Source organism: Triturus cristatus, chromosome 12, assembly GCF_964204655.1.
Source record: "Triturus cristatus chromosome 12, aTriCri1.1, whole genome shotgun sequence".
NCBI classification, from domain to species: Eukaryota; Metazoa; Chordata; class Amphibia; order Caudata; family Salamandridae; genus Triturus; species Triturus cristatus.
The window spans coordinates 129,519,091-129,545,335 of record NC_140595.1 but is presented as its reverse complement, the minus strand read 5'-3'; the positions used below and the strand labels follow the sequence as shown (position 1 = coordinate 129,545,335).

General features: G+C 45.2%; 1 protein-coding gene across 1 annotated transcript in view; it reads right to left on the bottom strand.

Moving 5' to 3' along the window:
* The window catches only part of KCNJ9 (potassium inwardly rectifying channel subfamily J member 9), a 169,072-nt gene extending 143,284 nt beyond the window's left edge, over positions 1 to 25,788 (bottom strand). Inside the window, exon 1 of the mRNA XM_085637353.1 lies at positions 25,376 to 25,788. The gene's annotated coding sequence lies outside the window, so the exon portion shown is untranslated. The remainder of the gene's footprint in view (positions 1 to 25,375) is intronic.
* Between the last annotated feature and the right edge of the window lie 457 nt (positions 25,789 to 26,245).

The following is a 26,245-nucleotide window of genomic DNA, read 5'->3' as shown; positions in this document are numbered from 1 at the left end:
AAAAATTCAAACAAGGGGTCAATTTTTAGTTAAACATGTACATAAGAATTTTTACTGCAGCAATAAGAGGTGGGTTAATAAACCATTATTTATGTAGGACTGAGAACTACAAGGTAAAACTTGCATCAAGGTATGTGGAGAAGGTCCGAGTGAAGCATAGATTATCTAATTTTGTGATTATAGTTGTGTTGATGGACGTACATTACGGTCCAGTTTGATATTTAAGACTCTTGGAAAGATCCTTTTATGAGGTATGAACAGGAGTTGAGGAAAGTAAGAGCACATTTCTTTGTTATTCTAAGTTTCTAAGATATTGGATATGCATTGGCCTGGTTAGACCAGTTACATTGATTTATTGAGTAGTTTTATATAGTGTTGCCTGTTGCCTTTTGGTTATGCCTTATGGTCATAGGTTATGAAATAAATTGTGCAACATGAGGAGTGGAAGCAAGAGTTCAACTAAGGCAGGTGGATCCAGTCCAAAATGATTTGATAACAACCCCTTAATTTTTCTATTCCTAAGCATCTGCCAATAGGCTTGTTTTCAGTGGTTTCCATATCCTGAAGTCCAGACTCCCAAGGCCCTGTCTGCATGCTTTGCTTTTTAAGGCTTGCTGAATAGTTACATGCGTAGTTGCTGAGCACATTTAATTACAGTTTGTTTAATTATTTGATTAAAATAGGAGATGTTGCAGTACTGAAGTGTTGTTCTGTTGCACAAGGGGCAAGTCCATTTATACTCTGTGGATCTGAATCTCAGAGTTTCTCAATCTGGGAACCACATCTTTTACGATAGGTCTTCAAAGTCATGCAACGAGATTTCATGGATACACGGAGCTTGCTTTTTGGCTACCAGGGCCATGAGTCCACACCGTCCATGTAATTATGCTAGCACATTAAACCCAGAGGCCCGATTCCTTTCAGTCAATGTATTTACTACCAGAATCTGAGAAAAAGGTTTTACATCAATATTTGGATGACAACTTTTAGAATGGGCTCATAGTTTCTTCCACCTTTCCTGCTGAGGCACCTCTATTTTGCATGACCAATAGAAGGATAATGAGTTGAGAACTTGTACCTATTTTGAACAACTTAATGAGATTACAGTAAAGGATTATTATTCCCTTCCTTTAATTGGGGATATTCTGGAAGCTGTTCCAGGATCTCAAATCTTTACTAAATTGGATCTGAAAGGGGTGTACCACCTGATCTGGATATGGGAAGGGGATGAATGGAAGAAGGCAGCCTTAGGTACTCTGTTTGGACATTTTGAGTACAGGGTCATGCATTGTGGGCTTAGTAATGCTCCTTCAATTTTCTAGAGATTTAGGGACAGTATTTTTCTGACACCCTGAATATTTTTGTTATAGTTTATTTGGATGATATTTTGACTTTTTCAGAAAGCCTGTCTGATCATTGAGACCAAGTGGTGTAGGTCCTACAAAGATTATGGAATAATTCCGTGACATGTAAACCTGTGAAGTGTATTTTTGAGACCCAGGAAGTGAAATATTTGGGGTTTATATTAAATTCTGAAGGAATCACTATAGATCCTAAGAAAATATTGGTGGTTTTGGATAGACTGCCCCACCTTACGGTTAGGGATATTTTTGTGTTTGCCAATTTTTACCACCAATTTTTCAAGAATTGTTCATTTTGTTCTAGTGAAATCTCCCACCTATTAAAAAAAAGAACAGCTTCTTGGGAGTTTTCCCTTGGACAGTGATTCGGAAAAAGCCATCTAAAGCTTAATGAAAGCCTTTACTCACTCACGCTCCTGTGTAGCTCCTGAATCTGAGTAAAAAAGTTTTTTAGAGACTTGTGTCCCTTAAAGTGCCATACTTCTGCAAATAAAGAAAGATGACTCTCTAGAACATCCATATTTTTTAATTCCTGCTCTTTACCTTCAGCTGGAAAAAATTATTCAGCGTTAGAGTGGGAATTATTGGCAATGAGAGAAGCATGCACTGTGGAGGCATTTATTAAAGAGCTAGACATCCTTTCGTGATCAGGACTGATCACCAAAGCTTCAAGCTCCAAAATCCATTTAATGTAGACATAGTTATCCGCCCCACTGAGCATATGTTTTGCCCAAGTTTGATTTTTTGGTAACCTGTATTCCTTGGTCTTCTAACAAAGTGGCAGATGCTCTTTCCTGTCGATGTCTTGGTGAGGCTGGGTCCCTACCTTGAACCATTCTTCCTCCTAATCAATTGATTGCAGTTTTGACTTCTTTTTTTAGTTGAGGTGCATCCTGGCCAGAGAATTCTCAGCCAAGAAGATGTCAAGCATTATTCTTTGACCCAGAATGAAGGGTTATTTTTATATGAGATTTCTCTTTTTCTGCCTGACAAAATCCTACAAGACATGGTTCTTCATCTCTATCATGACTCTAAGTCTGCTGGCAACAGGGGAAATAGGAATTGTTCTTTCAAAAATTTTGGTGTCCAACTATGAGTGAAGATGTGAAGATGTGAGAAGTTGTGTACTGATTTGCCCAGTATACGCCCAAGCCAAGGTTTCCCATCAAATACCTGTGGGGCTTTTGCAACCATAGGTGCTAGCCCCTAGATCTTGGCATATGATTGGCATGGATTTTATTGTGGAATCATCTCCTTCAGAAAGGAAGAAAACTACTAAGGTTACACTAGATTCATTTTCTAAAATGGCCCATTTTTCTGCCCAAGTTACCTAGCGCCCAAGAAACCACAGTGTGTTTTATCCAGGACATTTATCGCTTCCATGGTTGTCCTGACAAGATTGTCTCTGTTAGAGAACCTCAGTTTATTTCACATTTTGAAAGGCCTTTTGTTCTGCTTTGGGTATCACCAGAGTATTGTCTTCAGGCTTTCATTTGCAAATAAATGGACTCGTAGAGAGGACCAATCAGACACTGGTTTGGCTTGTCTTCAGTATTCAGTCTGATACTAGGAAGATTGTGGTTGCAAATCTGCTCCTGGCTCAGGACGGATTGATAAAACAGGCTAACAAACATAGATGTGAGGGCCCTGGTTACCAGGTAGGGCATAAGGTATGGTTATCTTCCCAATTTTTGCCTATTAGATATGGTAAGTCAAAGTTTAGCCCACTTTTTGGGGGGCCACTCGTCATTCTGTGGAAAATTAAACCTGTCCCTGTATGTTTGAAGCTTCCCAGGGCATTGAAGCCCTTTGTTCCTGACCATTTTTCTAGGGTTCCTCCTCTTCCTATTTTCGTGGGTAGTCATCTGGAGTTTGAAGTATCTGCTATTGTTGAATCTCATTTTGTTCAAGGTAAGCTGAAGTTTCGGGTTAGATGGAAGGGTTATCCTATATTCGAACAGTCTTGGGAGCCAGCCACAGCTGTCTGGGCTCCCCAATGGTCTGTAGATTTTTTGCAGCACCCTAGAAGTCTACTAAGCCTGGGGCTTCAGTGAGGGGTGTAGTGTTGGGGGCTCCGCATCCCGTGTGCACAACTTATTGATTTCTATCTCTGCGTGCGCGAGCCGCAGGGCTGGGCGAGGCACTGGCCATGGTCGGGTTGGGAGGCTCGCCCAGGAATTCTTGTGGGCTGGTGGCCACAGTAGGGGGGTCCAGTCTATGTCCTGGATTCTCCTGCAGGTATCTGCATTCTAAGGTTTTGGGTGCTATCTTGGGAACCTCCAATATTTCCCTATCCAAGATGGTGGTCCGCCAATGGTGTTTTACCTTATATGCCCGATCCATAATCGCAGCAGTATCTTCCTGGGTCACCTTCATTCCTCCAGGACTTGTAAGGGTATTTAAGGGTGAGAGATTAGAGGAATGGTGCTTTGTAATTGTTTCTTGGATTCAGGCACGCTGCTAGTTTGTTTCAGTTGTACTAATTAGTCCCTATTCTTGCTTTGTTCCAGGTGTGTTTCTGATCCTCTCCACTAAGTCCTGCCCTTCTGGAAATTTAACTCTTTGGAGGTTTTTGGTGCCAATTTGCTTTTCCTTCACCAGAAGTGGTTTCTTTCCTTTGGCATCCACTGACAGGAGGGCTCTCCACCGGCGACTGAGAAGAATTTTGGATGTTTTGTAAAATGTCTTTCTACTAGTGACTGACAGAGAGAGAGAATATTGCACTTGAAATGCAACAAAAGATGAGTGAGAACATTCTGAGTCCCCACCAGACTTGTTTGCAAGATTAGAATTACACCTTTATGCAAAGAATTGCCATCTGTCTCCCTATGGTGAGACTTTTCATAACCAGTGTGATGGTCAAGTCATTGCAATGTTACCATTTGACCATTATATTTAAATTAAAAGGAGCCTAATGTCAGTTTTCCGAAGCTAGGCAGCTTTCCAAAGTAGGTGCACTAGACGCCAATCTTCAAAACCATGCCACAGAAGAGCCTGCCACTGCTCACTCACTTTTCTCTTAAATCCCCTAGAGGTCTTCTGGTGAAATATTTGAAAGTGCAACATTTATAATCCGGAAGAGATATTTAATTTTACACTTATAATCTAGAAAATAAAGTTTGTAGGGGTCTCCAAACTTTTATCTCTCTTCGAATAAGAGAATGCAACACCATATGGATGATTTACAAAGGCATTTATGAGTACAGCAAGTAGTACTACTCACGGCTGTATTGGGAAGTGAAACTGGCCCTGGCTATCAGCTCAACCGGCGGGGGGGAGGGTGGATGGGGTTTACATGTATGAAGCATCACTTCCGGTACCACTTTTGTTACAGGTGCTGCTGCAAAACCGGCCCCCTATAACAAAACTGGCCCCAAGGAGTCCAAAACCGGCCCCCACCCTTCCGGCCCACCAGGAAAACACCTGGTGCCCACTACAGCCTGTCTGGCCCTGGTACTACTGGAGAAATTGTTTATGTACTATAACATGCCATTGTGAATTGGCCAAAATGTCCAAGTCCCTATTAGTAATAGTGCAAGGAGGGCACAATCCCTTCAATTTGTAATAATTGCATATGAATATTCCCTAACAAGTCCCATTTTATTGTCATTCTGGATGTTTTGGGAGGATGTCCACCATGGTATGTCTGAGTACCAAAGAGTACTAAAGGACTACTACTTTACGAACTTCAAGTTGCCCTAGTAAATAGGCCTTTTACAATTTCTTTCTTTTCTCATAAAAAAGAATGGGTTAGGTTTCATGGTGACGCTGGTATAATTTTGCCTGGTGTGGAATAAATTGTCCCATTTAAGACTGGCTCTTGCTGCAACGCTCTGGCACCTGATTGTTCCTCCTTGCGTTCCAGCTAACTTTACTCAAACACGTCATAATCGGTGGTTGCTCGTCTATTGAGCGACGTTTTCCCGCTGGGATAATCACTGAACAATTCACCTTGAACGGGAGATTCGACCGGAACTGGTATTTAGTGTGTTTGTACCACAGCCTTGGCGGGGGGTAGCGCCTGGTGAAATGTGGGTGTCGGGGCTGCACATCAAAGCAGAAGCAGAGCACACACTGACAAACAACAAATGCCTCCACAGTGCGCGCCTGGCCGAGTATTTCTGGCGGGTAGTGTGAGCCATTCATGTGCAGGAGCCTTGAGCTGTGTTTTGGAGCTCCATCAATACAGTGAGAAATGTAGTCGAAAGGCCAGCATTAGGAGAGAGCTATAGATGGGCTAAATGTATAGGAGGCAGATAAAGAGGCAGACTTCAATGAGCTGATGACAAACACGGCGGGGCAGATTTACAAGCCCTTGCGCCTCTTTTACACCGCCGTTGCGTCACTTTTGTGACGCAGCGGCGGCGTAAAGCCAGCGCCATGCTGCGGGGTATTTACAACGTGAACATGTAGGTGTTCCGGCGCGGGGGGGGGCGTTCCGGCGCAGGAACGCCTCCTAAAAGTGGCTGAGTGAAATCTACAAGATTTCACTCAGTCACTTTTAAGGCCATGCTGCGTCAAAACCCTGCGCCTGCTTGAAGCAGGCGTAAGGATTGACGCAGCATGTTAGGGATAGGGCACCCCCGAGCCTTGCTGGAGCTGCGTCGTGCTTGCGACGCAACTCCAGCAATGCGCCGCCTTTCCGACGGGGATGCGTCACACATCTGCCCATCCGAGCGCCACGGTGCGCCGCATTGTAAATGCGGCGCATCAGTGGTGGCGCACGGGTAGGCAGATGCGTCGCAACTCTTCTGGCGCATCTCTGCTGTTTAGCAGAGATGCGCCAGAAGTCGTAAATCTGCCCCTATATCTTAACAGATTATGACGCAGGTCTGAACCGGAAAATTTACAAAAAAACAGAAAGGGGACATGATAAAGCATGTATCTGTATATCGGCATCTGTAAATGTCTACACTGGTATCAGCAGCCGGCGAGTGCTTAATTTTTAAAGAAAGAAAAAATCATAAATTCAAGGTCCTAACTTCTTCAAAGGAGCCTGCCGCTGCCACTGACGAATGTTGAGGTTATATAAAACGAAAGGCGGCATAGGCTTGATTCGTCCTCGTGGCTCTTACTTCTGTCACCCTACACTTCCTGTCTCTTTACCGTACTCTTACAGGTTCTTTTTCATCCCTGCTTTTTCTCTCTCGCGTTTTCTATTTTTTTTTCTCTCCCTCCTTCATTTTCTGTCAGTCTCTCCCTTTGTCTTGATCAAAGCCTGATGATAAAAATAAGTCACATCCCTCAAAATTGAGAACCGGTGCCAATGACCAGCACAAAGGAAGCACTGAAGCCGTCACTCAGCAGAGTGTGTTTTACACACTTTAACTGAACAACTCATTCCCCACACAAGGTGTAGTTTTTGGTGTGCTGGCTTGATTGCAAGTTATGATTTGAGGAAACAGGAGACAAGATTTCAACCCTGGTCTCCTCTGTTGACCAATGGTTGATATTGTGCCTAAATAACTATATCATCACCTTGTGCCTCAGATTCCCCAGCTTACGACGCTTGGGGTCAGAGTAATGAACAATATTACGTTTATATTGAGAACAAATAGAACATATTGATCAATGTATACTGTTTGTATGCTCCTATGACATCAGGATGACATATCCGCCATTGCTGCAGCTATTGCAAAAACATTGTTGCCGCCTGTACCCACATTTATAAGGGTAACTTGCGGCCAGTCCAGAGTTTTTGGCCCAAAGCATCGAGCATACTGGTGCCTGTAGTTTCAATTTTCCCATTATAGACATGGGACTACAAGTCCCAGTATGCTTAAAGAAAATCAGGATTGGCTGAAACTCACTCTCCCAACATGGAGGCGGGTCGGCTTCCATGTAAGATCATTTCAGAAGTGGGACATGGAGGTTCTGTAGCACAGATCAGACTAACACAGTTGGAAGACATGTGTTCTGATGTGAACACATCATCCTGCTGTTCCCTTTCTTTTGCAAGTGTTCCATGTGTGACCTTTTATATTAGATTGTGAGGTTGAGGGAGTTCCAAGGTTGGCAGTTGTTTCCTGCACCTTAAGGAGGACTGACGCCAAGTTGTGTTACCAATAAAACACTTTGGAAAACCCTCTCTATGTGGCGTGGAGCAATGCTTTTATCCAGTACATTTTAGCGACGAGTTGGCTTACTGCGGAAGATTACAACATGCCAGTGAGCAAACCAGAAACGTAGATGCAGATGTGGCCCCCACTAATCGGTATTGAAATGGTTGACATCCTTTCTCAGTAACCGCTCCCAAACAGTCTGGGCACCACCTTTTTCGACAGAAATCCCGTCCTTGAATGTGGGGTTCCCGCAGGGATCGATTCTCAGTCCCACGCTGTTTAATTTGTATATGGCCCCTCTTGCCCTTCTCGCCGAGAAGCATGGCGCTTTAATAGTGTCATACGCGGACAACACTCAATTGTTGTTCACGTGCGAGAAGGGCTCTGATTTTGATGGGACCTGTATAAAGAACTGCCTCTTTGAGATCTTTTCATGGTTTAACTGTAATCAATTAAAATGCAACTCTGATAAATCAGAGATCATTTTTTTGGGCTCCCACCCACATGAAGCCTGGCACTCTTGGTGGCCACAGGACATGTCCCCCCCACTGTCTGAGGTCACTACTGTGAAAAATCTGGGGGTCAAATTGGATTCTGCACTCTCTATGAAGGTGCAAGTCCAATCAGTGGCAGGTACATATTTTGGGACATTGAAAATGCTGAAAAACTTCCTCCCACTTCTACCAGTATCTCACCGTAAAACAGTGGTCCAGGCCTTAGTGATATCAAGACTGGATTATGTCAACTCTTTGTATCTGGGACTTCCTGAGTATCTACTGGGTCGTCTGCAGATCATTCAGAATATGGCAGCCAGGGCTATTTTCTTAACTAGGCCCAGGACACATACCTTTCATCTCTTGTTCTCACTTCACTGGCTTCCAGTGCAAAAAAGAATTTATTTCAAAGCCTTAGCCCTGGTTTTCAAGGCTTTCCATGGGGTCGGGCCCCATATCTAAGGGAAAGATTTCAGCCTTACATGCCTCAGCGCTCTTTAAGATCTTCTACCCAGTGCCTGATCTTGACTCCAAGGGTCAAGCTCTCATGGGTAGGAGGAAGATCTTTCCAGGTAGTAGCATCCCGACTCTGGAATAACCTCCCTCCCTTGCTGCAACAGATCCCAGACCTGCTGACTTTTAGGTGGAATCTGAAGATGTGGCTTTTCCAGCTATAGGATTTTCTTGTACTGTGGTTGGGGGCTTTTGTTTGTCAGTAGTTATGGTGGTCTTCTCTTAGTGCCGGGACACTCTTTGGAGTAGCTGCGCGCTCTACAAATTCCAGATAACATAACTTAACATAACATAACTAACCGAACCATGGCTGTAGCCCTTGACCCAAACCATAGACTTGCAGACAAAATATTCACCCATGAGGAATGGCTCTGGAGGGAACCCTCTAATGCCTGTATAATTGCTTGCAATGGTTGAAGGCCATGCCCATTTGGATACTTAGGAGTTCCAAAATAAATAAACATGTGACTAATGCGCATATAATGGACCTGGAGCAAATCCGCTTACTAGTTGCTGACAATTAAATCCTGCATAGCTCTGCTTTCGAGGACCATTAGTGAGTACCCCTACCCTAGTGCATATATAGTGACTTAAAGTTTAAGCACTAGTTATTTTTTATTCTAAAAAGACTCTCGGGTGGTACTAGTAGAAATGCTACCTTGGAGTGCAGAATTATTTGTAGATACCAACCAATTAAAACAAATACATTTGTTTTGATGGGCCGGCTAAAAATGTAAGTTGTAACTGTGTATAGAAGCTCAGGTTTACCTCTATAAAAGGTTAGAAGATGTACCTATGTATGTATGAATATGCTGTTTCTGTATCGCAAACCTAGTTAAAAGGCAAGCTTAAAGTCGGATGGTAATAAGAGAGGAAGCTGAGTTGTGAACGATTATCTATGTAACAGGGGACACCTGTTCGATAACGGGGCTTGTATTTCAGGAAGTCTATATAGCCTGGGTGTTGTAGTCTTGAATTGATCCAGATTAACTAAAGTACCAGAAAATAATACTTCTGAATCCTGATACTGCAATGCCGGTGTCATGTATATCCTACAGGCCCACTCTGTTTTCTCCCTTATGTTAGCCTAACTGCATTTAATAGCCAGCATTTGCTTTGCACATGTTATAAAAGAACACACTTGTTTTGTGTTACACATTTATTTTTAAAATAGGCTGCACATGTTTTGTTATTTAGTTCTTCTAATGGAAATCAGAAGGAACATTTCATGCAGGGTCGAAAAACACTTCTCTGTGGTCGGACACTAACACCTATTATAATAGAAAAACCCAGCTGCTGTTTTGAACATGCAATTCTTATCATATAAGCTGGGACTTGTCGTTTTGAAAACAGAGGGGACACATTCTTGCAGAGCATAGATCCCGAGACGAGAGAGAGCTCCGCTACCTGAGATGTGGAACTACCTATGGATGCCAGGTATAGGGTCCCCCACTAATCCCAGAGGTCTGGGAAATGGCAAACGGGAGATAGGTCGATAGTTAGTTGGATCTTCAGGGTTGAGACTTGCTTCGTAAAAAGTGGAAGGATTGAAGCCGTTTACCACTGTGAGGGAAAGTGGCCGGTTTTAAACATGGAGGTAAAGATACCTATAAGATTGTTATCTATGAAATCAGGCATCAGTTTTATCACCGATGGTGGGCATGGATCTGTAGGTGATCTTGACTTGGTGGTGCGGATTGACTCCTCCACCCGATCTGATGTCACTGGGGCAAACTCCAAGGGGAATTAACTGTTTAAGATCTGTTTGATAGTTTTCCTCCTCAGTGTTGTGGGCATTTAAAAAACAAAATCCTGGAGTTTAGATTATTGTATATTAAATGGACCCTTTCACTAAAGTAATGTGCGAGTGAATTGCAGAAAGCTTGGCTACTGTTAGATCCTTTATTGTCAGAGTTTGGTAAGCTTTGTGATCACCACAAATAATTCTTTAGAAGAGTTTTTAGCACTGTCTACTGAGTATATTAGGTAGTTTTTTCCTTCATGAGTAGGTTTTTATATTTTGACAAGGAGCATTTGTATGTTTCTTTCTTTAGTTTGTTGCATTGTGACCTCCATTTCCTTTCAAGTCTTCTGCAGTTTTTTTTTCCTGCTGAACTGCCTCAGTAAACCAAGGGGATGAGAGGTTTTTTCTTCCAGCTTTGGATAACCTTAAAGGAGCTACTTCACAAATGACTATATTTAGCCATTCAGTATATTCCAATGAGGCTAATTCTGCATCATAGGAGAATGTGGGTTGTAAAGCAACCAGTTGTTGTATTAGATGCTCACTGTCCAACTTATTCCAATCGCGATAATTGATATCACTTCTGTGCGTGTTATTATGTGGGTTTGTGTGAGGTGTATTAACTATGAAAATGATAACAAAGTGTTCTGACCAGGCTAAGGGCATAACTTATTTTATTCTGACGTATGGGTTATTAGAAAAAATACCATCTAGAGTGTGGCCGGCCAGATGTGTGGGCTTGTGCATTGGCTGCGAAAAGCCTAGGGCCTTCATGGTTTCTGTGAGTTTTGAGGTGTCCTTATCTTCCAGCAACTTGAGATAGAAATAAAAATCTCCTAGAAATGTGTCATCTTTTGCGCAAGCTCTGGCTTCCAATTGGAAGCCCAATGTTTGCAGAAAATTGCCCTTAAGGCCGGGAGGACAATAAATGAGAAGACCTGAAGACCTCCCTTCATCCCCATTGAAGACTGTGGTGCAAGCCTTAGTCCTCCCCAAGTTTGATTATGGTAATGCAATGATTATGGGTGCAGCAAAAACACACCTAGCCCCTTTGAAAGCCACACTTCACACTGCGTGTAGACTACTTTTGGGGGAGAGCCGCTTCAACCACATCAGTCCCACTCTCAGGAAACTCAACAGGCTACCAATTGAGGCTACAGCTATACTAAAAACTGCTTGCATAACTCACAAACTCTCTACATGGAAAAAGCAACCTATCGCACCAACAAATGACCAAAGGCCAGTCAAAAGAGGCCTCGCCGAAGCTCTCAGTCTTCTTTTGATTCTGCCAAAATGTAAAAAGGAGAAGTCTTGCACCATATGCTTCTATGATAATGGGCCCGGAATCTGGAACTCACTGTCTCCGGATTTACATGACAATACCGTGGGGAAAACCGTGCCTCTACTCTCGGTGCCTGCACAACACCCTAGTTTTGATACCCCCAAAGGTTTATCGTCCATCGATTTCAGGGTCACAAATGTCCTTTATATATTGTTTTTATGTTTTTTATTTACACCACGTGTAGCTCATGCACCTACTGATGTGCTAACTCTGTAAGGTGCTGAATATATTACTAATGCAACTACCCCGAATGCCGTCTTATTTATATATATATATATATATATATATCTATACTGTCTCTACCTCAACTATAGTTTATATGTACTGCTGTTGCATCACACATTTTTCTTTACATATTGGCATTATGTATTATTGTATTTACTCCCCATGTAATCTGTCCACCTGCTGACGCGATAACTTGGTAAAGCACGTTATAAGTAGGAATTTTTACCTTAAACCTGTATCATCAACACATCCGGATGTATGTCTGATATATACTCTGTTTTCACTCTATCACTTGTATTTATATTTTATATAAATGTAAGTCATGTATTTGCTGCTATGCCAACTCTGTAAAGCACTCAGATACCTTCAGGTCAGGTTTGCGCTATACAAAACTCAAAAATAAATAAAAAACCCTGGGATAAGTTTAAGCAACTACAGAAAGGAAAACCTTACTGAGGTTCTCCACCCCCAGAGGCCTCTGATAGGTGATACCATTTTTGTGATTGCACAAAAATCAAGACTCCAGACAGGTATCAGGTTCCTGATACACATTCTTCTCATTCCTTTCAGGAATCGTCTTACAAGCAGTACGACAGAGAACGGCAAACGGAACGCAGACAAGAAGAGTACATGAAGACGAAAAGGGAGACACAACTCTTGTCTGACATAAGGATAAAAAAGGAGGAAAAAACTCTTCAATATAAAGTCCCTTTTCAATAAAAGAATGTAGCAGCTATAACTGCTAAATATGCCACACACACTGAGAGTCCTACTTCTGAAAGGGCTGTGACCCTCCTCGACAGCAGGGCAGAAGTCATCATAGTGCGCCGGAATCTCCAAGAGGTTCTAGCAGCGAAAGCAACTGAGACTTTTATTACAGTTGAAACCCCAGACAGGCACATTGCCCCCCCGGATAGATTATATAATCAACAAATTCGTATTGAGGGTGGCATACAGCGCACCATTAAAGCAATATTCTAGGAAAAATTTACCTTTTTCATATGTCTTCTGGCGGAGGTCGATTGGTCCCCACAGTTCATACAAACATCCCCACAGGGTGAGGTTATAATATGTCCTTCTTTTTGTGCTCTTGTCTCTGACCAAGTTAAACAAGTTTACGTGGCAGAATGCCCGGTTACTCACCGGTAATATTCATTACTCCGAGTCCTGGTCTTCCCGTCCCGCTTATCTGCACGTCCCTGTCCATCCTGTGGATCAGCAGTATCTCCACTTTGCTGTGGACTCCCGGCATTTTCCGTTCCAGGTGCTTCCTTTCGGCCTTTCATCGGCGCCAAGGATTTTCACGAAGCTCTTTGCCCCTCTGGTAGGTATTCTCCATTCCAGGGGTCTTCAGGTTTTTCCCTACCCCGATGATTGGTTGATTGTCTCTCCTTTTTTCTCTCAGGCTCTGTCGGATGTGGACCAGGTTTGTCATCTTCTGGAGTCCTTTGGGTTCCTCATCAATCACTGGAAGTCCTCCCTGCTGCCCTCCCAGACTCTAAAGTTCCTGGGGACTCTCTTCCGCATGGATCTGGGGATGGCGTTCCTCTCCCAGGAGAGTCAGTTGAATTTGTTCCATCACCTTTCGTGGGTTCTGTCCCAGTCCCATGTGTCTGCTAGGCTCTAGTGGCAGAGTCAAGGGGAGATGGCTTCCACTCTGAATCTCCTCCCTTGGGCACGTCTGCATTTGTATCCCCTCCTGCATCACGACCTGGCCCACTGGGACCCTGCCTCTCAGGACTACGACGCTCTTATTCCCATCACGCTGGGGATTCGGGCTGCTCTCCAATGCTGGTTGTCCCCGCAGTCTCTTTCCCGGGGGTTCGACCTTCTTCCTTCTCCGGCTGTGGTAGTGTTGTCCACCGATGCCAGTGCTGTGGGTTGGGGCGCAGTCCTGGGTGCTTCCAAGGCTCAGGGTCGGTGGTCCCGATTCGAGTCTCTCCAGTCCTTGAACTGGAAGGAGCTGTGGGCGGTTTGGTTGGCTCTGCTGTGGTTTGCTCCTCTCCTTCTGGGCCGTGCTGTCTCTGTTCAGACCGACAACCAGGTTGTTCGGGTGTATGTGAATCATCAAGGGGGCATGTGCCGGTCTCTGTTTCTCCTTTTCAGGATTATCGGTCTTTGGGCAGAGCGGAGTCTCTTGTCTCTGACGGCTGTCTATCTTCCGGGGAGGGAGAATGGGCCTGCGGACTCTCTGAGCAGGGTGTTCCCTTCCTCTGTGACCATGTGTCTGTCCCCGGTTCTGTTCGATCAGATTGTCCTCCGGTTCCGCCTTCGCTGGCTGGGTCTGTTTGCCTCGGAGGAGTTGGCCCTTCTTCCTCATTTTTGCAGCCTCGTTCCATCTCGGCTGGCCTGGGCGATCAACGCTTTCTCCGTTCTGTGGTCACTGGGTCTCCTGTTTGCCTTTCCACCATTTGCTTTGATCCCCTGGGTCCTCAGGAAGGTTCGGTTGGACCGGGCGGAGGTTCTTCTGGTGGTGCCGGAGTGGTCCTGTCGGCCTTGGTTTCCCCTTCTTCTGACTTTGTCTGTGTGCCCCCATTGGCAGTTTCCCCTGTGTCCCTCCCCTCTGAGGGCTCCTCTTCTCCGCATGTCCTCCCTGAACCGCCTCCGGCTGGGGGTTTGGCACTTGCAAGGTTGAGTTTGTTGGGTCAGAGTTGTTCTGTTGAGGTTGCCCAGTGCATCCAGTTGAAGTCCTACGACCGTAATTGGAAGAACTTCTCCTCCTGGTGCCTTGGGAAGGGTCTGTCTTCCTCCTCCTATGCGGCTGTGCGGGTGCTGGAGTTCTCGCGGGATGGGTTTGTCCTGGGCCTCCCTGTCTCCACGCTATGGGCGCAATGGGCTGCCATTCCGGCTTTTAGGGGTTCTTCTGTGTCTTCTGTCTACCCTTTGGTGGCTCGTCTCTTGCAGAGTTTTTTGATTCATCGGCCTGTCTCTCACTCTCCTGTGCCGGCCTGGGATCTTCCCCTGGTTCTCCAGCCCTTGACGGGGCCCCCTTTTGAGCCTATGCTCTCGGTGGACCTTAAGTTCCTTTCTGCTAAGGTTCTTTTTCTGGTGGCCATTACTTCTGGGCGGCGGGTTGGTGAGCTTGGTGCTTTGATGACCCCCCCCCCCCCCCCTTTTGCGTTTCTGCTCTGACAAGGCCATTCTTGTCCTAATCAGTTTTTTCTGCCCAAGGTTTTGTTTTCTTTCCACGGTCGGGAGGGTATTGTCCTCCCTGTCTTTTTTCCGGAACCCTCCTCCCCGGAGGAGGTGGTTCTCTATTCTTTGGATGTACTGAGGGCTCTCCGCATCTATTTGGAATGGACCAGTGGTTTTTGTCACCTACGGCCTCTCTGGGAAGGGTCTTCGGCCTTCTTTGTCCACCTTGTTTCGTTGGGTTAAGGGTGCTGTTGTTTTGGCTTACGGGTCTGCTCACTGTCCTCTCCCTTCTTCGATCCAGGGTAGGTCCACCCGGGGTGTCTCCTCCTCCTGAGCCTTGTTCATGGGTACCTCCTTGCGTGACATTTGTAATGCTGCCACGTGGGCTTCTTCCCATACTTTTGTTTCTCATTATCGTCCTCAGTTGGGGATGGCTGCCTCGGCTGCTTTTGGCGCTCATGTTTTGACTGCTGTACATGCTTTATGATTTGTACTGCTTTCTTTTGATTAAATTGACCTGTTTGCCGCATTCTCTGGTCTTTTTTCTTGCAATCACCGTGTGCTTGCGTATGGGCTCACTGTTTAGGAATTGGACGGGAAGACAGGACGAGGAGATAATGCCCATCAGTCGCCCGAGCAATCTTAAGCAGGGATGACTGGAGGCAGGTGGGGACCATAAGAGCCCTCCCGCTAGGTTATTTCTATCCCCGAGGGAGACCACATCAGTGTAGAGATGGATGGGAGGGGAGGCCACTAAATCAAAATTACCAAATGGACAATCTGGAATTCCGCCGGTCTAGGCAACCACTCTTTAATATCCCCACAACCAAAAGGTTTGGTGTCCTTGAAGGAGTGGATTGACTCAATCCTAAGGGGTATGGGTTGAAGGAACATATTCACCAAGCAGTGGAGACCAAAAATCAGTGCATGACACTAGCAGAGGGAGAGACCAGTGGGAGGTGGAGAGGGACAGTAAGAGGCAACAAGGCAGAATCTAAAGGGGCTAAAACAAACAGCCAATCCCGTGTTACCAATAGTGAGACGTCCCAGAAGTTAGGCTTGTCTACAGGTGGGATTTGGTCCCCCCCGTCCGCGGAACATGCGGCCAAAGATAGTTGGCCGGATCTATCGAGGCTGCGAGTTATATCTTGGAACGTAGCCGGCCTTGCCCCAAGATAGATAATCCTGACTGGGGGAGCTTTATTGAACAACATGAAATTTGCATGTTTCAAGAAACTTGGGCAAGGGGGGATATCCCCAAACTAGGTTATGCCACATATTCCATAGCAGCGTCATCAGGGGGAAAAGGGAGGCCATTGGGGGGCTTGTGCACCTGGGTTGGGACACACTTGGGTTGCACATCTACACAGTTAGAAACATCTTCAAATGACATTCTGTGTGTCCTCCTTAATTTCCCTTCTAGGATTACCGTTGCTCTAATAAATGTCTACTCGAGACCAGTTAGCCGTAGTCAAGAATCAAAGACTCTTGACGAGCTAACAACATTCCTTGCTACCATCCCTGATAACTACCTGTTGATTGTAGGGGGGGATTTCAATTGCCAGTATGAGCCCCTTGATGGTATGAATAGGGATAACCCGTGTGAAGAAGATCTACATTGGGCTGTAGCAGACACAACCTGCCCGTTAGTAAGACTCCCCTGGTACTCCAGATGAACTCTCTTGTATTAAAACATTAATTGAGGGCATGTAACTGTAGAACTAAGTCTGACACCCCTGGTAAGCATACTTTTAATAGAATTAGCCATGGCTCCTTAATTGATTACATTTTGGTCAGTATAACATAATGGCACAGGGTAGTTGACTTTAAGATTATGCTGCGCCACGATAGTGACCATAATGCACTAGTTTTAGAACCGCTTACATTGATTCCTGAGAGTACCAACGATTTGGCTACTGCAACTGATGACAGATTGACTCTCACTAACTGTAAGAAGAGAGTCCGATGGATGGAACTACGCCAATCTCAAGAAAAGTTAGGAGCCCTGCATCAGAGTGTTATTACGATTCTCATGGACTCTATTCAATCTGTCCCGGCTGATATTACCCAAATTGAATTAGTGAAGGTCGCCCTAAACCATACCAGGTTAACGGCCATTATGGCTGACGTCTTTTTCCCAATCAAAAAAGTTAGTAAAAACAGAACACCCATGGTTTAATGAAAAATGTCTAAAGGCTAAAATAGCTCTAGTTTCTGCCATTAGGGCTAATGATAGACCTCTGATTAAAAATTACAGAGCGGCCTATCGAACTAGTACTGAGGAGGCAAAAAAACTGGAGGACCTGGCTTGGCAGTTCGGGCTGGACTGCTCCCATAAGGAACAGGGTCAAGACTGATTTGCATATGGCTGGGTCCAAACTGGCGTGGCGTGGTGAGCACAATAATGATGAACTAAACCTTAATCCTTGTAACTGGGGGTGAATGTTTGCATTGTTCAGCCTTCCGTCCATCATTTGTTTCTTTTGCATTTGTTGCCCTGAGTGGGAAGGGTAAGCCCAGTGTGGGTCCCGTGCTCACTGCACCACTGGATTCAAGCTAGCCTGGCTGATGAGGGGTGATGCCCTGAAACCAGTCCCAGGACACTTGCTTCCAGTCCAGGCAGGAACTGGCTTGGCAGCTTGGGCTAGACTGTTCCCATAAGGAACAGGGCCAAGACTGATTTTCATATGGCTGGGTCCAAACTGGGGTGGCATGGTGAGCAAAAGAATGATGGATTAAACCCAGATCCATGTAACTGGGGGTGAATGTTTGCATTGTTCAGCATTCCGTCCATCAATTGTTTCTTTTGCACTTTCTAAAAGCGGCATTTTCAAACACACAATTTAAAAACCATCTTTACTAAAAGATGTGTTTTTAAATCCTGAGTTCAGAGAGCCTAAACTTTATTACTCTTGTCCCCATGGGAAGTTATACTTGTAAGATGTTATAAAGTACTCCCATGCTATCCTATGGGACAGGTAGCCTTTCAATAGTGAAAAATGAAATTGGCAGTACATGTCAAACACACCAGTATATGTCCTACCTTTCCCATATACTTCACCATGCCCATGGGGGTACCTTGGACCTACCCGAAGGGTGTCTGTGAGAAGCTGGCCTGGTATATGATGTCCACTAATGTGAGTGGGCACCTTGCACCAGTCCAGACAACCCTTATGGTGATTTAAGAGGTCTTAGACAACAACAGAAAGCTCTCTAAGTGGTAGCTGTGGAGAGCAGCCTTCAGGCTTAGTCTTGAAGGAGTGTAAAGCAGCTTGTTTTTTCCAGAATGCAATCTTAAAGCATAGATTAAATGAAAAAGAACCACACAAAGTATTTATAAAAATATGTATTTTTTACATAATACTCTCTAGTACGTTCCAGTATCTCCCACACGGAGATATATACAAAGCACACAATACTATATCAAAGAAATCACAGTAAATAGCACTAATACACAGTGGCCCCAAGGGGGACCGAACCATATACTAAGAAAGTGTTATAAGAACCACGACTTGAGTCAGGACGATGTCCAGAGGTTGTAGAATCACTGGGAACCCAAGGAACCACCCAAGGTAAGTAGACAGGGACCCCACGGAGGGCGTGTGCAGTGTGAGAACATGACCGCGGGCTCCGTACAACTCTACGTGTAAGTCACAGTTGGATTTTTAAAAATTAGGGACCCTTCCCAGTGGACCCTGAGGAAACCCCGTAGAAGACAGAAGGTTGGAAAGCCGCCCCACCCGTGGATACCATGGTACCCAAGTTACCTATCTCAGGGGAGCCGGGTGCATAGGTGTGAAGTGTTGTCGGAAACCGCCGTCGAGCCCAATGGAGGACTTCAGGAAAGTGCCATTGATGGAAGAGGAGTAAGTGTCCGTGGGAATCCAAACATGGATTCTTGATGAAGAGTACTTGAAAGCAGAGGGGACAGAGTCTGGGTCACTTGAGAGTGACGAGGGGCTCAGTAGACGAATGCCCACCATTGTCGGGTGCTTCAAGAAAGATGTTGATGACCTTGACTCTGCAGCTGTGGGGACCAGGCGACACTGAGGACAACAAGGAGCTGATGCGATGTGGTTGAAAATCTTTGCAGGAGAAGTTAGCAGAGGTTAGGGCTATTTTGAGCCCAAGGCACTTGCTGCAGAATTGCCAACAAGCATTTGTACTTGCAAAAGTATGCAGCAAACAGGGGTTTGGGTATTGCAGCCCCACAAGGGATTTTGGCATCAAACTGGGTGCGAGGGCAGCTCTGGCCTCGAGGGATGTAGAAATCCACCTCCTGTGTTGTTGAACTCTTCAGAGTCCGTAGGAGCTCGGGATCAGCAGACCGATCAGCAGTTTTGCAGTTCCTGCGAATGCAGGGGAGGGACTCCTCCACTCCAAGGGAGATTATCTTCAAGTGCCTTGGATGCTCCACAGGTTCTGCACGGATCCTGTATGGTGCACAGGCACAGATGAGGCAGCAGACTGAAAGGGAGACAAAATCATGCCCAAACGAAGTCCAGAGTGCCCAGACGGTAGAAGTGCAGTGCCTTCAGTTCTGAATCTTGTCCACAACGAATCTAGGGGGGACCTACACCCAGGTAAGCCCTTAAGTACCATAAGGAAAAGGTTGGGAAGATTCAGGGGACCCTCCCAGGGGAGAGTCTGGACAGGGGGGAGGTTACTCCTATGTCCTTTGTCCAGTTTCGCCCCAGAGCAAGGACTGGTTTGAACTGAACTATTCACAGGGACACCAAATGTGCCCCTCATGCAGACTTTCAGGCACTGGTAAGTGCACCCTTCCAGCCCTAATACATTAAATCCTGTCTGGGAGGTGGTTACACCTCCCTCTGACAGGATGCCTATTGTTCTGCCTTCCCCTGCTCGAGTTTGGCTCAGCAGCAGGAGGGCAGAAATGTGTCTCTCGTCGGCAGAAACCATTTTGTGCTGTCTGGGACTAGAAGGCTGGTACCGGGGACACTGAGAACCTAATGGAGGGCTCTCCTGAGGGTGGAATCATACATCCCACGCAGATAACAGTGTAGGGGTATGATTCCAACATGTTTGACACCAAACACAATAGGGTTAGTTGCAGCCGTTTTCTAGATGGTCATCGCGCGGTCACGTAATGCCCCTCTATATAGTATATGGCTGCTTCACTGACAACCCGGGAGAATGGACTTCGTGGGCTGCAGGGGTGTCCTGCTCCTGCAGGGGCACCCTCTCACTTAGAACCAAGCACCCTGCCCTCAGAATTGTAAAGGCCTGCTAGAGAAGTTACTTATAGGTTTTACGTGCAGTGACCCTTAATTATAGTAAACCGATATCTTTAGTAAGTGGTGCTTGCACCACTTTGCACAGGCTGCAATGGCAGGCCTGTGGTTCTATTTTGCACGGTTTCTCATTGGTGGCATAATACATGATTAAGCCCATGGGAGACCTCTGGGGTACCGATGCCCTGGGTACATGAATACGATATACGAGGGACTGATAAGGGTACCCCAGTATCCAATCTGGGATTGGACCTAGGTACTACCACAACAGTTTAGGGAGAAAGCAGATAGACTGGGGTCCTGATTAGCAGGATCCCAGTCAGACTAGTCAAAAACAGTGTCACATCAAGCAAAAATGTGGGGTAACCATAAGAAGCAGATCCTACTTTCCTACAGTGTTTTACATGTAAGAAAAGGGAAGGTTAGGGCCGGGCAAGTGGGTGCACTTGTGAGGTTGACATGGCAGTTTAAACTGCGCACACACACTGCAGTGGCCGGTCTGAGATACCTTTTCAGGGCTACTCATATGGGTGGCACAAGTGCTGTAGTAGCATTTGATTTACAAGCATACTCGGTGAACTTTATCAGGGACTTACCAGTAAATCAAATATGCGAATCATGGATAACCAATCATAATCATAATTTACACAGAGAGCATATGCACTTTGGCACTGATCAGCAGTAGTAAAGTGCCCAAAGTAAAGTCAACAACAACAGGTCAGGAAAAATAGAAGGAAGAAGCAAAACGTTTGGGGATAATCCTGCAAAAAGGGCCAAGTCCAACACCTCACATCTGCTCAAGCAACTTTGAATTGCAAGGACATCCAGTGAGATACAGTCCTTGTTTAACACAAACCTCCCATCACATTTTGGTGAATTAGTTCATCGCATTTTAAATGCATCTAATATTGCTGGCCTTGCACACTTTTTAAAGATTTTAGGCTCTGGCTTGGTCAGTTCGTTCCAAACAATCTTTGGAGTAATACCGGCTTTTATTCATTCCCTTTTTTCCAGTGTGTTAGGCGGATTCCTGCTGCTATTATTCCACATTTGTGGCATTTTGGTTCTATTTTTGCTCCTCCGCAACAGATGTTCTGTTTGCAGGCCCACTGGCACGACCAGCGCTCCAGCTGTGTTGTGCGCACATGCTTCAATTCTTCGAAATCTTATTGCTCCAGGAACTGGACCTTGCTTGGTCACTGTCATTCCAACCTAGCTGGTTTACCTGCGTTCGATCCGTGTTTCACTGCCTCTGGTGCCGCTTTAAATGGGCACTGGATATTTGCTTGGCCTTGAAGACGGTAATCCCGTGGACATTACCCTGCTGATGAGTCTCTTAGCGACCCATTTTCAGAGTTGTCCCATAGGTCTATGGCTTCTTCATTATGCGAGCTATAAGCCACTTCTACCAGAGAAGATGTGTACATGAGCACATGGATCACTAAATACCGGCTCTGATAACACGGATGCAGGTTGTCCAGCAACATTCTCAGCAGCGGCTGAGACCGAGGATCATATCTGTTTCCTGGAATTTATGAACTGGGCTGTGAACCAATCATCGCCTGCAGAGACTGAATACGTTAAGGATTTGGAAGCCTTTTAGTTTGCGAGTGACATCATGGATACCTCCTGCACACCTTGAATTTGGAAACTTTTTCTAAATTGACATCTCCTCTGATATTTTTTGTCCGATTATTTTGAAGTTATAATCCTTTTATATAATATGCTCATTAGCAATGCTTTTGAATTTGCTTAGTTTGTATTTTTTTTATTGTTTAGTTAATCATTATGTCACTGTGCTGCCCAAAGGGAGGGTGTTGTGCATATCCTAGAGGCCCACTGTGTTTTCTCCTTTAAGTTAGCCTAACTGCGTGTAATAGCAAGAATTTGCTTTGCACACATTATAAAAGAACACACTTGTTTTGTGTTACACATTTATTTTCGAAATAGGTTGCACATGTTTTGTTATTTAGTTCTTCTGTTTGGATTCAGAAGGAACATTTCATACAAGATCTGTGGTCGGACACTAACACCTAAACATAATAGAAAAATCCAGCTGATGTTTTGAACATGCAATTCTCATCATATAAGCTGGGACTTGTCCATTCTGAAAACAGAGAGGGCAAATTCTCTCATGGCAAAGGTCCTGAGACTAGAGAGAGCTCTGCTGCCTGAGAAGTAGTATTATAAACAAAGGGTAGACCCAAAACAGCCACTGGGACCTGGGTATCGAACAGTACAATAATGGGCGGTCCCAGTGAAGTACATGTACTCATGAAGAACAATTAAAACAAAATCACACTGGTGCGTGGGAAAGAAATTGGTTCAATGATATTTAATCACATTGAACAATGATAAATGCTGATCAATCAATATGTAGTTCCAAATACTTTGCACAAGTGCCCCACGGCAGTGGGAGAAAGGAAAAGGGAGGAAAAGTGCATCAAGTGAGGGTCATAAGGGTGATAGAAAAAGATGGTGATATCGTCATCATTATGAAATTAATTACAATAAACAGTGGCATGTGTAAGCCACAAGGAGTACAAATTGTTTAACGCTGCTATAACAAAGAATCACAGTTACAAATCACTGCTGGTAATTGTTGGCATAGAACGACAACACAGTTGACGTTTCGACCCTAATTGGGGGTAGACTGTTAGATACCTTATGGCGGGGTCTTCCTCAGGACTAGAGAATAGGGGCACCATGAAACACCCTTTGCTCTGGGTGTGAGAAGAAGAAAGGGGGCCTGCCGGCTCGCCTGGGTGGAGAGCGGAGGATTGTCACCTTATAAGTTTAGAGTTGCTCGAGAAAATCATATCAACTGATTAGCATGGACCAGGAGGTTCACTTGCTGCGATTTGGGGTTTCTCCTTGTGCTGCTCTCAATATACACACTGCTTCCTCTCTATTCCTGTAGGAGAAACCCCTAATAAATATTGCAAGCTTTTGTTGCGTCTCTTTTGTGGATATGCATGAGAGAGCGAAAGGTAATGGGCACCTTTACCTTACTTGTTTCTCTGGAAAGGTTAGGCTAGCAAGTAAGGAACTATGAGCTAGTCTGGATTTGGGCCTGTAGGCACTGATGTGGTATGGTGACTCAGTTCCTACAGACTGATGTTCTGTGGTCCCAGGCATAGTTCTGTTTCTAAGCAGAATCCTTGCAACACTGGCAACTCCAGTGCCGCCTAAAACAGAGCTCCCGTGCCTACCGAAAATGAATGTTCCGTGCTCCAATACCTTCGGGTCAAGTTCGCACTATAAGCGCTGATGTTCATGATCAAGTGCCGGTGCTGAGCCCTTGAAACCACCGGTTCAAATTAAGCACTGGGCTATAGTCATAAGGAACACCATACAGGGATCTGCAAAGCTACCTCCATGCTGAAAACCATAAAACTGCTCGTCTGTCACACTCACTTCATCATCCAACACACTGCTATGCTCTGCCTCCCATAACATGATAACCTCGCCTCAGTGTTAATCAGACACAAGACAGAAACACTTCCCACTTAGGGCCACAAAACAAAGACAACACCCCCCCTTCACCTACGTGGCATAGAGTGCTGCCCATGTAGGTAAATGTTTCTGTGACCCACATAGGTGTAGTACCCACTGTGTAAATGTTGCAATAAAATCATAAAATAACATAGCATAACTTACCAGGACATAACATAATATAGCATGTTCTGCCTAACATAGCATGATAATATAGAATAGGAGAAAACATAAAACCGGTCACCAATCGACCAAATATAACTAAAACAATTGAACTTATCATAACAAGACATACCATAAACTAACATAAATAATGCAACATAAGGTCACATTACATAATATGACATCGCGAGGGTCTTTAAAACCGCAAATCTTGAACTTTGCCTCGAGAAACGCCTGTGATGCAGTGCCACGCCAATGTAAAGATGAGGCGTACATCCCAGCCCCTCTCAGCTGAGCAAACACCTTCTTTTGAAAAACGTCTCTACACGAAGCGCCAACACAGAGACTTTCTCGCCATGACTATAACTGAAGGTAAAAAATTCCACCCTGTATATATGTGAGCCGTGGCCCTTTTTTTTCCCAGGCACCCCTGCTTCCCTGCGGTTGCCATGACAACAATCTTAGATGTGCCTTCGGGAGGTTTTTTTTTTATGATGGTAAACTCTGCCTTTTTTCCTCGTTTCTGACTTTGCAATTTCGAAGAAACTGGAAAAGCCTTCCAGATCTGACTTTCTTCTTCCTTCGTTTTTCCAGTTAATTGGTTATTAAGGCCAATAACACCTGTATCCAGTTCCCAGCTCGTCCTAATGTATCTATACGAGCACCCGTACAAAGGGGCAATTATAAGTATTCAGACCATTAACAACGGGGATATCTGTAGGTGCACCCGCGTGGCGTTCCCTGGTGGCACGTTACATACACCACGCACCAACAAATGTACGTAGGCAGGCTATCTTTAACGAGGGGATCAATAGCTATGGAGGATTCCCTCATGTGTGCCGATTATCAATTATCTGCATTATTGTTTATACCGAAAATACTCTTTATTTTTAAAATAATGCAAACTATTCACAAGTATGTATTTGCATTTTTGACACACCCGCTGCCTGCTTCGTAAAACCCACTGTAGCCTTCCTTCCCTGGACCCTAGCGCTTTGACGTGTTGCTACCCTCCATGGCGCTTTGGAGTGTTCGAACGGTTGAGTGGGTGTTGCACAGAATCAACACTGCAATAACATACAAATCACTCACAATTCAGATTTTTTTTCCATTGCTGCGTATCGTTAAGTTTGAGAAACTGGAGTTTCACGTCATTTCTATATCATTTTTTTGAAATCAGACTACCATCACATTGGGGGTCATCGGAAAATGTTTTCGGACGTTCGCAAGTGGGTGTTTCACTGACACCATGAGAACGTTTGCTTACATGGAGTTTTGCCTATTATTAACCCGGAAATGTGGAAAGGGGCATTGTCTCTGACAGGGGGGTGCCACGAAATATCCATCAATAGCACATAGCGCCTTTAAAGCGTTATTTAAATATTCACCATGTATTCATTGGTTTTGTATAGTGCCAACATGACACATGGAAGCAACTTCATAGCGCTTGGGGATAAACCTATAATAAATACAATACAGTGGGAAATGTTAAAACATATACAATCGCACTACTATCTTGACCCTCCTTCGTGTGGCGCCCCACTTAGAAAACTTCTGCGGGAGAGGGAGACGCCCGTCGTGCCTTACCTGCGAGGAGACGGGCGGGGAACACTGCCCGTCATTGTGGGCGCCCGGATCATCTCACCATGGCGGCAGCTGAACGCCCGAGGTGCCGCAGGGACAGTGTCTTCAAGGGTAGCCGCTTGGCGCACGCTCACCTCTCCTCCCGTCCTAGCTTCCCACTGGGTACCTGGGCAGCTCGCTCCCTGGACCGGTACCTTCGTCTGCCCCTCCTCCCATGACACACATGGAGTGAGAGAACAGGGCTCAGGAGAAGAGAAAAATCCGAAATCCGAAAAACGAGCGGGCTGCAGCAGAGCGGAGGAAAATGCAACCCAGGGATGCTTCTGTGGTGGGGAATTTTCTGCTTCTGAAAATCACCCTGTCACAGTTATTAAAAATAGAATGGCTGCGTGTGGGTGAGCGCACACATATGTATGTGCACGAGAGAGGGAGAAAACGGGAGCACGCGGCTCCCTGCTTAATAAGGCAGAACCGCTGCTGTGTTACCAGCCCTGACTGGCAGGTGGGGGCAGGCCTCCAAGGTGCGTGCTCGTCTTGTGTTTGCCATCGCCTGGGGCCCTTGTCTCTTTGTGTACGCAGCGTCCCCCCTCCACTTCCTACCTCTGACCTCTCGCGCTGACTGCTGCCTCTCAATACCCTCCTAATAGGAAATTGAAAGGTTTTCCTGACATGCCCGTGCCTCTGAGGTCCAGGGGCAGTGCAGTGAATTTTATTTTCAGTGGAAACATTTTTTTATTGTTTCTTTTTTTCTGGTGCATTTCTAATGTGTTTGAGCCCTTGTACTTTTGTTTGGCTGCTTTGCAGGCTTAAAATCGCATCGTTCAACAAAGGTGGTTTGGGCAGCATCAAGCTAAGGGGTGTTTGCGACTTCAA